General features: G+C 38.5%; 1 protein-coding gene across 5 annotated transcripts in view; it reads right to left on the bottom strand.

Annotated features, from left to right (window-relative positions):
• The window catches only part of LOC105214398 (bifunctional heparan sulfate N-deacetylase/N-sulfotransferase), a 190,400-nt gene that overhangs the window by 131,363 nt on the left and 41,824 nt on the right, over window positions 1-17,213 (bottom strand). For 3 of the 5 annotated variants that reach the window (XM_054228623.1, XM_054228621.1, XM_054228622.1), the window contains one exon: window positions 5,519-5,539. The exons of the other annotated variants lie outside the window; for them this stretch is intronic. The gene's annotated coding sequence lies outside the window, so the exon portion shown is untranslated. The remainder of the gene's footprint in view (window positions 1-5,518; window positions 5,540-17,213) is intronic. 5 annotated transcript variants of the gene reach the window in all.

The following is a 17,213-nucleotide window of genomic DNA, read 5'->3' on the forward strand; positions in this document are numbered from 1 at the left end:
CAATGAAAACAGTTAGATCCATGTGCAACAAAGCCAATATGGGATAAGTGAAGAGAAGGTGTGGAGAAAGTTATTTGCTTTATATTTCATTTGAATATTTTCCATGTTTCGAAAGAGTGATTCCTTATAAAAAGGTGAGAAATTATTGTACCCTCGCAACAAATGTTGCTAAAGAGAGTATTATAGTTTTGTTCACATAACGGTTGTTTGTAACACCCAAAACTAAACGAGTTAGATATAGGGTTATATATACCAAAGTGATCAGGGTGACGAGTAGATTTGAAATCCGGATGTCTGTCCGTCTGTCCGACTGTCCGACTGTGCAAGCTGTAACTTGAGTAAAAATTAAGATATCTTGATGAAACTTGGCACACTTATTTCTTGGCACCATAGGAAGGCAAAATCGAACCACTGCCACGCCCACAAAATGGCGAAAACCGAAAACACATAAAGTGCCATAACCAAGCCATAAATAAAGCTATGGAAATAAAATTTGGTGTGAAGGATCGCACTATGAAGGGGCATATTTGGATGTAATTTTTTTGGGGAAGTGGGCGTGGCCCCGCCCCCTACTAAGTTTTTTGTACATATCTCGCAAACCAATAGAGCTATATAAACCAAACTTTCTGCAGTCGTTTTTTTAGCCACTTCCTAATACAGTCAAAAAATGAAAGAAATCGGATCATACCCACGCCCACCTCCCATACAAAAGTTAGGTTGAAAATTACTAAAAGTGGGTTAACTCACTAACGAAAAACGTCAGAAACACTAAATTTCACATAAGAAATGGCAGACGGAAGCTGCACCATTTTTTTTGCAGATTTTTTTACAAAATGGAAAATGGTCGTGGCGTCGCCCACTTATGGGTCAAAAACCATATCTCAGGAACTACTCGACCGATTTCAATGAAACTTGGTTTGTAATAGTTTCCTTACATCCCAATGATATGTCCTATATACCAGAACTTTGAAGACATTCTGAATCGTTTACTTTACAATATATAAAGTAAGCACAAGTGAGGATATCGTTGCAGAACTTTGCACTTATACTATGTTAATAGTGTGGCAGCCCCATTCTAAAAATCGCAAAAATCGGACCATAGGTTTTTAAGCCCCATATATCGAACACTAGGACCTCGGTGCTTCTAACTTAATATTATGGTTTCGAACTTTCAATGGACTTTATACAATATATATGACGAATATGTGGGTCAAATTGTGTATTATATAATATAAATAAAGTTAAATAAATAAATTGCGAAAGTATAAACTGTTCGGTTACACCCGAACTTAGCCCTTCCTTACTTGTTGAGATTAGAAAACAACACAAAATTATTTATAAAATTTGTATTTCAACTGGTCTCACAAACTATTGAACTATTTATTAACTAAGGTTAGCTTAGGTTAGGTCCAAAGGCCGTTCCCCACCAGAGGAAACACACTTAGACTATTAAGGATAGTCGTTGGTGATGCTATACATCCTCACTTAAATTTTGGAATAGACAAAGCGCTTAGAACATAGCACAAATCTACACAGGGTTTTTACTTCTATATCCGCTAATTCGCGAGGATGAAAAGGCGGGGTATTCCAAAAAACTGGAAATCTTAGGAAATGTTTGCTGTTGCAGTTCTGCTAAGGCCCATCCATCCAGAAGCAAATTACAAGAGGATAATGGTGCTCCTATATAAATATGTGTTCCAATACCAGTGTGGGTGAGACTGACGTACCGCCTCATATACTCATCAGCCTTGCAACTTCCTGCGATTCCTCAGTGGCCAGGCACCGATTAGTCTGATTACGAAGTGATACGATGCAATAGAGCTGGCATTTCTTCACCAGCCCGAAAGATGATGCTTTTCGTAACAATAAATTACCTTCAATATGTAAGGCAGTCACAGTCACTTCCGCTTGAAAAACGCTACAAAAATTAAACCTCTTTTTAAGGTATAAGAGCGCAGAAAAGACCGCCAGGGCTAGGCTCAGGACATGGTGGTGATCTAATAGCCTCTGAGTGAAGTTGAAATGCCCGAGGATACTAGAGTGTCCACGCACTCCTTTAAGATTAACAATCTACATAATTTTAATATATCAATATACATTTTGGTTTCAGAAACAAAAAAGTACTAAACAAATAAATTTCGCAATTAAGTAAATAATATATAAATAGTATAAATATTTTCGTAAGGATTGTTACGAATTTTGCGAAAAGATCTTGGCCTACATCCTCGCAAGATCAAATTGACGCAAGAACTAAAGCCGCTTGACCACCAGAATCGTTGTATGTTTGTGAATTGGATTGAGCAACAACTTGACATGATCCGGATTTTCATCGAAATCGAAAAATCGTCTTCGACGATGAGGCTCATTATTCACACGTACTCATGCGGTTTAGTGTGGTTTATGGGCTAGCGGCGTCATTGCGTCGTACTTCTTCCAATTGATGATCAAGACCGGGACGTTAGTGTGAACGGGAATCGCTACCGATAACAGAATATTTTTCCCCCGAATTGGATGATATGAACTTGTGGTTCCAACAGGATGGCGCCACAAGCCACACAGCGATTGTCACAATCCTGTGGGACTACGTCAAGTCTATGATAAATGCCAACAAGTCAGCGACGATTGATAAACTTTGTACGGATATCGATCGTGAAATTGCAGCAGTATCGGCCGATTTATGCTTCAAAACCGTCGAAAACTGAGTTCAGCGTCTGCACTTCTGCAAGCGTGCCCGTGGCGGTCATGCAAAAGATATCGAGTTCCATACATAATGGCATCGAATGCACTTTCATAGGAATACACAAATTCATTGATATCCCAAACCGTTTTTGTTTTATGTAGCGCTCATATTGAAAACCCCTTTCAGATACTCATTTGCGGCCGATCAGTAGACAGTTGTCATGTATACAGCAAATTTCGTCTGTCTATCGTAAAATAGCTACTTGTACATAATAGAGATACAGATACAGACTTCAAAATAATCAAAATGAAAGCGAGCAATTTGAAAGAGTTGTCCAAATATTATAAATTAAGTCGTTAGAAAACAATCAAATGTATCCGCATAATAAATTATAATATAACAGATATCGGAACTGTCTAAACAAATGTCAAAGATCAAAGGAGGTGACCAGCACTTTTAAGTTTTCAACTCTGTAGCTTGATTAAATTAAATGAGTTATGCGGCCAACCTCAGTTTTCCAAAGGACATGTGTACGACATTTGCACTTTATGTAAATAGGACATGTATGAATCAAAATAAACCTTTAACATTTCCGACTGATTCCTTTGCTGCTATTTGCTACTCCATCGTCGGCTGTACATAACGAATAACTTTAAACTGCTAAATTTAATTTGAAAGTATGCGAAAAATCAATTGAGAAGCAAACCGCAAAATGCAAATGGCATTGACAGACAGTTGTGTATAAATAACCAATTAGCATTAAGCAAAGAACACATCAAACGCTTGTAAAAATGTAAATATCATCGTTAGAATGCACATAAACAAGTGTGGCAACAACAAAGAGAGGATAAAAAAAATAATCAGAGAGAGAAATGCTGTGTGCATTGTTGTGTTAAAATTAAGCTACTTGACAAAACTAACGCCAGACACAGCAGAGAACAGGCCAACAACAAGCTGAAGACTACTGATATAAACGCACAAACAACAGTAACAATGTCTTAAAATAAAAATCGGGAAATATATGAACATAATGCTTGGAACTGCAGACAGTCTGCTGACAAGACAACCAGACAAAACACAATCAAAAAGCAACAAAACAAAAGAAATACAAAAGGCAGAGCTACATAATAACACATAACGGTTGATACACGCACCACTACACCTTCACAGCTTCCGATACCAAGCAGTGGAGTTGGCAGCCGGGCATGAAAGCATTTTAATCTATTTATGCCAGACGAAGCAGCGCGCTCATAACTGTTACTTTCGCAGCTAGACAGAGCTAACAACTCGTTTATGCTCGTTGACACTTTTGGAATTTCACAAACCCATAGAACTTCGTCTTTTTCAGTTTAATCTGGACGGCGCAGCGTCACATTTCGGCTGTGCGGCTGTCAGTTAAAGGAAAGCTCGCCAAAGCTTTCACTCGTTGGCACTTTAAGTGATTCTGCCGGCACTGTAAGGCTGAGCCGCAATATTTTGGGTCAACAAGTTTCCAGGGAAGACGAACGACCAACGGCCGATCGACGACCTAACACTTGACCATATATTTTAACATTTTATTTATTTTCTCTTAAATTTTTTATAAATATAATCAAATTATGCACTCTGCCCAATGCAATGCGGGCAACAGACTGAATGTGAATGAAATTATTTCACTGCTCTCCTGCTATTTAAAAGCATACATATATATATTTGCTTGATTTTAACGTGGGCGCATGGATATTTGTAGCTGCAAGACATTCAAACACTTTCCCTCATAATTCTTTTGCCTCCCACATTTTGATTTCATATTTATAGCCCTCAGCTAAGGGCACAACCCACAAGCGCCTCACAGAACGCACGCAGCAAGTGGCAGCAATGGCAGACGCTTTCATGGGCGATTGCGTGGCTTATTTCATTCAGCGCCCACGGTGGCGTATACGTGATGCAAAATAGTGATTCGAGAAAGATGAATGAGCGCGCGTATTCGCGGCATTTATATTATGTCCGCGTGTGTGTGTGTGTAATAGAAGCCAACAATGGGTAAATGTGTGAGTGCTTGTATGCAATGTTAGCTGAATAGGAGAAATCTCAGCGCAAAAAAGTGCCAATGAAAATATTTTGCTTGTTAAGTGCGCGAGAATTGTGAAGTGGATCGCTTTTTTGCAATTCCTGTCATTTCCTATTTCCTTTCTTTCCTCTTCGTTAGGAAATAATTTATTTTAGTAGTATGTGAAGTAGGCATGTAGATGTAGATTGTTAGTAAAATACGGCTTTAACGATTTATGAAAATCAGATAATTGGAGCATATTATAATTTAGCTTTATTAAGACAAAATTCGATTTGATAGTATCCGACCGATTCCCAATTTTTGACCGATTCCGAAGCAAGGATTGACGGTCAGGAAGGACGACAGAGAATAATTTACTTAGAGCCACCACCTATGGGCAAACTTAATTCGAACCTGTACTATCAACAATGGGACCGACTGAAGAAAACAATTGCTCAGAAGTGGTCAGACAATAGTAGTTGTCTCCTATCACGACAATGCCAGGTCACACATATCGATAATGACTCGATAGAAGCCTATTTTAGAGATTCTTTTGTGACCACCTTCTGACCTGACACTAAGTTCCTATCTAAAGCGAATGATATTGCTTGTGCTTGGGCTTCGACTCTGCTAGTTGTATGCCAATTGCAACAAGGGTTTCTATGAGAATGACATTATCTTCAAAATCTCAGGTTTATTTTCTCGAACCTTTCTCGAATTTCGAAACATTATTACGAATTACAAATATTAAATTCCTATTGCCGTTGTGCTCATGGATATATGTACATTGTCTTTACTAGGTAGCTTACCTTTAGATATATTCATTTAATCTGAAAAAAAAAAAAATTATTAATTTCATACCATATAATTTAAGTAATTTTAATGTTTATATAAATCATGAGGATATCTAATGAATGACCTGATTTAACAATAAATTGTTGAAATAACTCACAATAACTCAAAATCGATGTTGTGTTATGTTACGGTAAGTAATTTTTCGCAAAGCTGACTCGCAGTTGCTAGAACTGGATGCCCACACTATTCCACTTTTACTAGGTAACCATATACTCTAACTATTCTAATTCTATTGGATATCCTTGTGGATAATTTTACATATAAATTTTTTGTCGGGAGCATAGAGCTCAAACATAGCGAGCAGAGAAGGGGGTATCGCAGACAAAGATATATTAAATACTCTAAAGTTATGATAATTCTCTTTCAATAGGATATATAGATACATACACATATTCTCAGACGACCTTAACACATTCAGCCCAGCGTGCCCCACCGGTGGACATTTATGTTTTGACGATTTGGGGCAATGTGACCACCCGTGGGCATTGGTGGATTTTCATTATGGGACATCGTGACCACCGGTGGTAACAAAAAAAAAACAGGAAAAAAACAACAAAAATGCATTTGGTTTGTCAAAAATAAATATCACAAACTAAAAATCAATAAAACTAAGTAAAAAATTTTGGTCCCAGCTTGTCACCTAAAGCACAAACCTTCGTCAGCATGCGGCCCACCGGTGCAGAAAAAAATTACCACGCGTGGGCACGCGGGGCTCAAAGTGTTAAAATGTGTTGAACATCCAGTTCCAGAAGAGACCGCCTACCATCAGCTTAAACAATCCCTAATAAATAATATGAATTTCGTAAGGGCAGACTTCAATATTTTGCAGAAAAAAGTGAACGATGATTATGCTTTCTCAGGTTATGTCCCTCAGCAGATACCAGAAATACAGCACTCGCGAATATATATGAATTTATAATAATTTTCTACATTTTCGATACATTTTAACCCAGAAAATGAAATAGTCAAAGAGAAAACTACCCTCGTAGTATATACATATTTAAAGAAGTAAACTGTGTTATTCCATTTGGCTGGTGCTTTAATTTTCTTTTGTTTACAATTTGCATTTTTCTTTGGTTTTTCGAATTAAATTAAATGTCTTTATAAATGAAACAATTTATTTTTAGCTTAATTACCGGACAGAATGCGTTAAGAGCTAAGAGACACCAGGGAAGAGGCAGCGCAACTTAACTAGCATTTAATTGACAACGCAGCACTTAAAGTAAATGCCAGAAAATGGAACAATGCTCGGAAGGGAAGTACTGGCAAAACAAATAACGGGACGCGCCTTGAACAATTACGCTCAAGTGCAGTCATGAGAAATTATGACATAGAATTCAGCACATGCCAAAAGTCAGCAGATCATAATCACTAACTGGCGACGCGACGCGACGCGACCGTCCAGCAGATGTAGAAAAATTTAGATTGAATTGGGTGTCAGGCAGATGGACAAGAGGGAAGACGCCAAAAAGCAACGAAAGAAAAAAGCTCTATAAGCGGCCAACGAGCGATCATAGCGAACAGCTGGGTCCGTGGCGAGTGGAGTGAGTGGCGGGTGACAAATGTTAGTTTAACAATGAGTCGTCTTAAACACGACACTCACACATGCACACCCGCATATGCGTACAAACTGAAGTTATCGCCGACATAAGCTGGTTCATGAAAAATTTACGCACCGAACGCGCAAATGCACTTCAGTCCATGAACGGACGAACCAACGGACGGACAGACTACTAGAGGACAATGCAACAGCTGGGCCAGCTGAGCTCGGCAAAGAGGATGGACGGTGGAGCATGCGTTGAGCTGCTTTGAAACGCTGAAAATTAATTTATAAAGTTTGTCAACTGCAGCAACGTGCTGAGTGAATGCCGAGCGGAATTCGCAATGGACTTGGAATGCGAAAAAATAATTTATTGAATTAAGTGCCAGCCAAGACAAAGGACGGACAAACAAAAGTGCATAACTGACTTGGAATGCACAAATGGAGTGAGAACGGTTTTAAGCATCTCAAGTGTGATCACTCCGTTTTTTCATGGTGTAGTGGGTAAAATGGCGCTAATTAAATTTGGAGAGTAAGAGAATAATTTCAGGAAGCTTTTGAAAATTTTTACGAACATGAACTAGACCGGAGAAGACTACTACTGAAAACCATTTAAGAATAAATGTCTAGTACTTCGCGCCAGAAGCGTAATTAGAATTGGGAAGGACAGAGCCGTTCGGTACGCTGGAGAAAATAGTAAGAGCCGCAGAGCTAAATAGGCGGGGTACAATTTTTTACAAAATTGCAGAAGCATGGACGATCTCAACATTCGATGAGACGGCTCTAGGAGTTTTCGAGAGAAAAGTTTTGCGGAACATGTATGGTCCTTTGTACATTGGCAACGGCGAATACCGCCGACGATGAAACGGTGAGCTGTACGAGTTATATGACGACATAGACATAGTCCAGCGAACAAAAAGACAGCGGCTCGGGTAGTTAAGTCATGTTGTCCGAATGGATGAAAGCACTCCAGCTTTCAAAGTGTTCGATGATGGAAATAGAGGAAGGGACAACCTCCACTACGTTAGAAAGATCAGGTAGACATAGCCCAACTTAATGCTAATAAAACAGGAAGTTTTCGTTTCGACGATTCCGTTATTTTATAAAGATTTAACGAATCACAGTTCATAACATTTTTATATAAATAAAATTTTCAATCAAACGTATTTGCATATAACGTAAGGAAATTAAAAAAAAGCTTTGAAAGACCAAATGAAGTGAAGTGCGCTCTCACTATGCAAAAGTTCATCAATGAGAAGACGCAACTAATCAAAGTGCAACGTCTGATCACAAAAAGCCTTAAGCAATGCTAAGGTAAATCGAGTAGAAAAGTACAAGTTTCTAGCAAGAACCAGACTGTCTTTGAGTAAGCTAAAGTGTGTGAGTATTTGTGGGTTTATACTTAGCATGGAAAACTAAAACGATCCAATCCTTTTTCCCATTTAGCTGTTGTCGCTTTTTTCTACGTTTTTCTTTTCATTTAACTTACTCCCCATTTCAGCGTCTAACGAACCGACAAAGCAGGCAAATATCGGCGTAAACATATCGTGAAAACAGGCAATTTTCCATACACCAACAATTTGTTCAACGTCAAAGGCAACAAACTTTCCTCTTTACTCGCTATTAGAAATTTAAATTGGCCATACGTTACAGGGAATGCGCAACGGTAAACTTGCATGGGTGAGCGTAATCATGTGTAGGCGCACAGGTCATGAGGCACAGTTTTTTTAATTTTTTACCTTTTTCCAATCTGCAACATGCGAGCGACGGCAGAAACAACAAACACTGCCAACAAATGAAAGCGGAATGCAAAGGAAAATGAGAAAAAACTATTTGCTAAGAAATTGCAAAGAATTCCAACCTTAGCTTGTATTGGAGGTTGGAGCTCAATGAATCCACGTGCATAAGGCAGGCAGGCAGGCACAACTCCGTTCTTTTTTCACTCAAAACCTATAAGCAGTTGTAAGAGTTTGAAAATTAAAAGTTACCTCGGTTCCAAGTAGGCAACGTACCGCGCACTCTTGCGGGCTCCTGAGCCGACTACAAATCAACCGACGTGTATTTCCTTTACCCCGCAGCACTTCAAAGCAGAAACTGTGTATAAAATTAAATAAAAACTGCAAAGTTTTGACGTTCCGGCAGGCATCAACAGTAGCAGCCGTTCGGCGGCCCAGTGGCATGGGCACAAACAAGGACGTCGCAAAACAGGCAATACTAAGAGATTAATCGTGTTCGATGGGAATTGCAGGTACAACGAGATAAATGTATGATGTAACTCAGCAGAACGTCAGACGGGGTGAGGGAGAGCTGGTGGCGCAAACAAACGGATATGTGTGGTTTGCAGGAAAACTCGGCAAACTAACATTGACAACAATTAGTGACAATGTAAGCAACGAAGGTGAAAATTAAGTAAAAGGAAAATGTAGAGAAAACCGACAACTCTTGTTGTCCGTTGCGACAACCAAAGCCAGCCGTCGTTAGCAGCTGGGAAATCAAACAGCAACTGCAAATGTCATTGATTCCATGAAAAAAGGAAAACCATATGCACACAGAGAACTCGATCAACCGCACATGTCTTGCTGTCATTGCAACTGACAAAGTTGGCTATTGTCAACTGAACGGGTGTCTATCATCTCTAAAATGCGAGCAGCTTAGCAGTTACAAGGATAGCTGGTGGAGGTATGGAGCACAGTGGATCAATGGCCTTAATTGTCTCAGATGATATTGTCTTTTATTGGCGTAAGAAAATTATGCTAAGACATCTTTCATTTAGAGGGAACGATACTATAGGGATCGGATAACAGCCGCCAAAACGGTGACGAGGCCAATATTCTGGGAATTTCTTGGAAGGAAGCGACGGAAGAATGTAGGTTTACTTTTTAACCCATTTCAAAGTTGCATGGAAAAATGGGAGATGGAGAAATTTTCTCTTTATTGTACAGCTTTCGCCAGACTACGGCTGAAACATCTTGACAGGACAAGGCCCAAAGCGCTTCGTCGTCACTTGAATGACTAGTGAATCTATTTTGAGTAGTTTGAACAAAGGACTGGCTTTAGCTCTTCAAGTGGGATCCCCTGTGGTACAGGAGATAAACCCTTTAACCTGACAAAACTACTAACCTATTCACCTAACTTTGTTATCCGACCGTGCAGTTGTATAAAATGCTTTTTAAGACGAGTGAACGCCAAAGAGCAGAATTACATATATCAGGAATAAGTGGCTTTGACACTCACTACGTCTCTGTACGCTTTTTTGAGCTCCCATCTCGAAATATTTTCTTGTGAAACAATAACAGTGTTACCTGAAGATAAGTCAGTACAAGAGGCTATTCGAAATGAACTCTCATTAGAGTGGTACAATCGCTTGCTCTATATTAAATGCACTAGACTCTGTTATTTATACCACTTGTGTTTTCGTTGCCCTACTCTTCTGCCGTACTGACTTTTCCAACCACACCAGCGGACTTTTAATCCCCTACTAACCTGAACTACTGTGGCACCGATGAGTCGTACATTACGTCTTAACTCAGCTCATGCTTTGGCATTAAGGAACTTTCGCAAAGCTCAACAATTGCCAGTCCCGCTGAGCATGCTTTAGTGAAAATTACGAGGTTCTTCCTCACTGGCGAATTTATTACATGACAGCGACGAGCACGAGTAAGTGTTAGCATGAGACGCGGCGCAGCTGTACTCGTAACAGAGGAAACACGCTTGTTGCAGCATGCAAAAATCGGCACCTCTTGCCGCGCACACACTCAGCACGGACGACCAACAGCGAGAAGGCCGACCAAAGTCGAGTTAGACCCCAACATAGCGACAAGCATGACGTAGCGCCAGACCGGAATTGATGTTGGAGCTTTCATATTTACCTCTTTTTCATAGATTTTCCACATTTGCCACATGCCACTTCGCAGCGCGCTCATTGGTTTGCCTCTGTCGATTCACACTTGAATGGAAACTTCACACTTCTCGGCAGCATGCAACAATGTGTGCCGGCGACACCACAGCCGCCGCAAACGGATGTGTGGCTTATGTGGCATGATGCAAAGTGTCTTCTTCTTTTTCCATTCCGTTCGAAAACTGTCAATTCTAACGCATTGTTGTGTGGCCTTTCCGAAGGAGCGCATGAGCCACCCGCCAACATTCACGTCCGATCCACTTAAGCTGAAGTGAATGTGACGAGTATAATGGAATGTCGGTGCGGCGACGGCGGCGATGTGGCTCTCGGCCGTTGGCAATTGAATTTTATGAATGTGTCAGCTTTTGCAGATTTTCTGACAAAACTTCGGGACAAAACGCAGAAAAATGCATAACCCGAAAGGAAAAAAAACCCAAAGTAAAAGTATGTAACAATGTGAAAGGAATATGAAAAGCTCCGAAAATGCGCACAAACACTTGCATATACATACATACATATGTACTATATTGAATGTACTGTTTAATGGTTGCAAGCACATACAACTGGATCCCGATGTTTAAATTCTATAGGAAAAAGTTGTGAAATTGCAGCACGAAGATAACGTCCGTTGCCCTATATGTACAGGAAAACTTTTATATTGTCCACTTGCGCCCGGCAGACCGGCAGTGCGGCACGCCAAGACGGAGGCGGAGGTGGGCGACAGCAACTTTTGCGGCACCGAAAAGTTGACCGTAAGCCACCGATTACTGTAGTTGCAACAGCCTTAGCTGCTTTCTTGTACTTATTTGCCTCAATTGTTGCAGGCTCGCAACTTTTTCACATGATAAGTGCAAGCTTTTGTTGGACGAACGAAAGTTAGTGCATAAACAGCAACAGCATCGAGGCACAGTTAGCTAACACAGCGTTTTTGAAAAGATTATATAATAATAAAAAGCTTGTAAAAATATTAAATGTAGGGGTCTTTTTTACCATTTGCGATTATTTATAGAATGAATTGGATACTTTGATATTACATCATCAAAGTTGTAAAAGCTTTCTCCTTTTTTCATAAACTTAATTTACTGGGAAGGAACTGTAGAAGAAGCATTCATTGCTTTAGCTTTATCCGTTTTGAAAAACCGTGAAAGTGGTTTAAAATCATATAGACTGGTGTAATCAAAAACATTTTAACTGTAAAAAAATGTCAAAAATTTTAATTGAATATCCAAATATTCTCCGGTTTTCAATTCAATTGTATAACTTTGTTGTTGCTTTCACTTGTAAAGTTTTTTTGACGGGACATCGAACATGGTGAAACAGGCATGACAAGTTAAGAACGGCTTTAAAACCTTAATCGTAGAGATATCAACATCAATTAAAAATGTGAGGGTAATTTCGTTTTAGATGCAGTAAAGTTTTCTTCACTGAGCAATTTTCGGCAAGTATTCGTTTCTTACTTCATATTCATTAAAAAGATTTGTCTTTTTCTTCGCTGGTGCTGATTGTTAATAACATATAAAGTCAAATTAACGAATTACATTGCAATAAAACTCCCAATTCAACACTTTAAATGATCAATGAAACCGAGGTGGAATTCAAGGTGCTTGTTATAGATGACACTGTGTTAAAACCCTTTGAAGAAAACCAGGTCAGGACATAATCCAAAGAGTCCCTTCTTTACTTAAATTAGAAACTTAGGTCAGGGCTTGAAAACAGGAGGCTTTTATTTTAATGTCCATATATACCGCAGTTTATTAGGAGAATAAAATACAAATTCGAATAGAAAAAAAAATTGAGACATACTCGTATTGCTGGAAGAACCGACTAAAAAAATATTAAACTCTCGCAACAAAGTTGATAAGAGAGTATTATAGTTTTGTTCACATAACGGTTGTTTGTGTCACCCAGAAATAAAAGAGTTAGATATGGGTTTATATCGAGTGGATTCGAAATCCGAATGCCTGTCCGTCCGTCTGTCCGTACAAGCGATTACCTGAGTAAAAATTGAGATATCTTAATAAAACTTGGTACACATATTCCTTGGCACCTTGAGGAGGTTGGTATTGGTAATGCGCGTAATCGGACCATTGCCACGCCACACAAAATGGCGAAAACGGAAAACCTATAAAGTGTCATAACTAACCCATAAATAAAGTTATGAAAATAGTATTTGGTATAGAGGATCACACGAGGAAGGGCATATTTGGGTGTAATTTTCTTTGAAAAATGGTCGTGGCCCCAAATAGGTTTTTTGTATATATCTCTTAAACCAATAAAGCTATATAAAACAAACTTTTTGCTGTCACTTTCCTTACGTACCCCATTACACACCCTAAATATAGATGAAATCGGATGATAGCCACGCCCACATCCCATACAAAGGTTTTGGTTAGGCAATGGTATGTTAGAGCACCACTAATAAATAGTTTGGGTAATATGGTAACAGTCATCACAGGACACGTAAGACACTTTAGTGCGGCTGTTTACGGCTAGTAATTCTTTCAACCTCCTTTTTCAACCAACCAAACTATTAATATAGAGCATATTGGCTGGAGTCTAATTTTCGAAGAGTTCTCACTTTCACATTATTTTTATCGGCTCTCGTTTTAAATATTTTTCAGTAATTTTCATTTTGCATTGTAGTCAATCATTTAAGTGTTTGTAAGAATCAGCTTCCTTTAACTTTTAGACTGAACCACTCTCCCATCGAATTTATGTGCATTTATAGCAAGACGAAAGTTAAATAAAAGCGAAGGAGCACATGGAATATGAACAATGAATATTCAAGAGAACAAAAAAAATAAAAAAATAAAAAAATAAGAAAGAAAAGCTGGCAACGTGTTGTTATCGAAAATAATCTGGCAGCGCTCTCTTAATTAGGACCATTATAGCGAATTGCAGCATAAAACTGATGCAATAAGAGTATTCTCCAGCACTTCAAAAGAATTTCCCATTTAGAGCAAAGAAGAGTAATCAAAAAGATAGCAAAAATATATTTATACACTGGGACAAGGAGAAAACCGACAACTGTTGTGGAAAGGAAACTAATAAGCAAAAATACTTGTGTGCACTAGATGGAATATGTATATATGTATGTCTGTATATGATAGTATGTTTTACGGATCTATATATGCCTGTGAGCGCAATATGTGGGCACTCATGCACGCCGAAGTAGTTTTGCTTATGCAAGAGCAGGATACTCCCCTGAGTGTCTGTGTGTGTGTTTGTGATGAGGCCAATTGGCAAAGGAAATGAAAATGCAATTCTTTAGAACGGAGACAAATCATTCTACCGCAAAATCGTAATGAAAACAGGCATAAGTATGTAGATATATATATAACTGTATGTTTGCACACATATGTGCACATGGAACTCCTTTAAGCGCAGCAGAGCGCGCCAGCGTCCAACACGTAGCAGCTACTTACTTACTCATAAACTGCAGATACTCCTACTTAACCGACAACAGAACTTCAACAAAGGCTTCGACTCCGACTGTGAAGACAAAGACGTCATAAAACTTTACACTTTACTACAAACAATTTAACATTCGGTCATTACTCGTACAAACTGGCGTATTGCAACTTTCTAGCAAACCCATTGGGGTGGAGTTTTCTTGTTGTTGCGTAACTATGCACGACTTATGGTGAGTGTATGAAATGCATATGTTTGCAATTATACGAGGAGACCTTATGAAGTCAGTGGGTATTTAAGGTTATATTAAAGGCGTAAGTTATATATTCATTCTTTAGTCGATTAAACTTCCGTTTTATTTTAGTCCTTTCTATACAAGATCCTCTTAAAATTTCAAAAATAGAGGGAGCATAAATAACCATTAGCCCTCTTTGTTCTACCACATTTTTGCTCCCTGCTTCTGGAAAAAGTTGTCCAGTCAAATTGTATTCTATTGCTATTCGATATGTATAGCCATGTACATACATATGCCGGGTTTAATCGAGTTAAGTGTTCGATTCGCCTGAGAGCCATCTATCTACCACGAATACCTCGAAGCTTTCTCGGCCCACTTTAATCGCTTATATTCACATTACATGCTTTCCAAGATCCCTAGTTATTTTAATGGTGCTGTGGGTCGACTAAACGACTTCACGCTAAAACTAATTCTTTTTAATATTAAACGGACTGAAATTATCCTTCGAAATAAACAAATAATTGCAACTATTACCTACAGCCTCAACGGTCCTTTACTTTCAATATCTTACTGGCTTTCGATCAGTCACTGTGGCATTTAACTAATGATTAATTGACACACGTTAAAATAGAGAATTTCATACGAATTACCTTTTTCAGAGAATTCTTTGGATCATCCGATAAGCAGTAGCTATATAGGGTGTCTGAGGCAGCATTGTTGAATTCATATCAACTGCACAGATATTGGAGTGAAGTTACTGACTTATCAAACCGGCCTCCAGTAGAACATGCTCATACAAAAGAACGAATTGCCACATCGAAATGAGTTGAGCGCAACAGTGCAAACTTAGTCCATCACGGCTTTTTCGCTTTACTTGCAACTTTAGCATAAATGCTTACGAGTATGTATTTACTTTGGTTGTGGGGACCAGCTTCGAAGTTCCACAGCAAGCTTGAATGGGTCACATACTTAAGCTGATTTAAAGTCTTGTGGTCACGCAAGTTTTGCAGGCGAAATGGGTTAAAAGTTAACGGCTATGGTATTTCGAAGAAGGGACTTATACCGAATATAAAAACAATAGCAAAACCAAGTTACATACTATATTGCAGGGATGATAGAAATTAGTACTTTACTAACTTTAGCCGACAGTTAACTGGTTTTTCGATAGTTAACAAGCGATTGTGATATTAGAATGTAACAGAAAAGTAATTAAGTGCTTGAGTAACTAAATTGGAAAAGTCAATAAACAAATGACGTTTTGGTAGAGAAGGCTACAAAAATAATAAAAGTATAATGACTATGTTCTGGTAGTTAACTCCTTAATTGCAGGCTTGTTGTCAATGGTAGGTTAGATTAGGTGTCGGAGCTGATCCCCGCGAGAAGGATTGAAACACCGATTATTTGCAGTTCCAATAAATTTCCACAGATCCTCATGTACCGGCGAATTGTTTTCAGCTCAGTCTATCGATTGAAGCTGCTATTTTGGTTCAAGCCAATTTATCCGAATGACTGAAGATATGACAGTCAAGTTGCAATCTCAATCGAGAGAAATCTGGACAGCCGATGAGAAAGTGTTTATAGTACCCCAAATTCCTCCACAAACTTTAAAATTTGGGTTTTGTCAAAGCTGAGGACCTAAAGAACCTTAAAGCTCACACTTTACAAATTAAAAAATTTTATTTATCATGCCAAATGTATAAAAGGAAAATCACCAACTACGAGTGCTGCTACCAAGTAATTTCAGAGCATTCCAATTAGTTTCACTAAAGTCTGAATACTTTATGACGCAACACACTAAAAATAATTCGGCATCGCCGAGTTGCATTTTATTTAATGTGAGCGACAATACTAAATCCTATAAGTATCCACACTAAAATCAACACAAATCTCTGCCTAAGCTCTACAGTAAATTGCAAAAATCGGAAGCTTTTCGTTTTTATGTCACTTCGGTGGCGAAAATAAGAAAAGAAAGCTTACTGTGTAATTGTAGAAATTCTTGAAAGTAGGTATACTACATTAGGGTCTGCCGTTTAATGGAACTCATCAAATAGTTTTTCACAATTTACTGGATTTATTTAAGGAACAAAAACGACAACGAAGAAAATTGAAAGACAGCTTTTTTTCTTAAAGCTCTCACGATGAACTCCGAGAAAACACGAATCATGAAATTTCAACAGTCGTTATGAGAGGCGTTTATTATTAAAGATAATAAATTATTTAATTTCAGCTAACCCTAATGTTCATTTTATATGCTCTCATGAATAGTAGATTATGTAGCCTGTAAAAAAATCACGTACTAATCGCTCTCGTCATTGAAGGATACGTGCATACTTACATATGTTAGCTGGAGATGGGTTTAATGAGAAGCAGATAACGGTCATAAAAACTCGCAAATGACTAGCAGTTGCTTTTGCGTGTGCAATGGAAATGGGCAAAAGGAAAACGTCTCTTGTGGCAACTACAAATTTATTTGCTTTATTTTTCTTTACTTTTTTCACCAACTTTTAACTCTTCAAAAGGGTGTAATAAGTAAAACTCTTCTAAAAACTTATACACATGTACTCT

The sequence above is a fragment of the Zeugodacus cucurbitae genome, chromosome 4, assembly GCF_028554725.1.
Source record: "Zeugodacus cucurbitae isolate PBARC_wt_2022May chromosome 4, idZeuCucr1.2, whole genome shotgun sequence".
NCBI lineage: Eukaryota > Metazoa > Arthropoda > Insecta > Diptera > Tephritidae > Zeugodacus > Zeugodacus cucurbitae.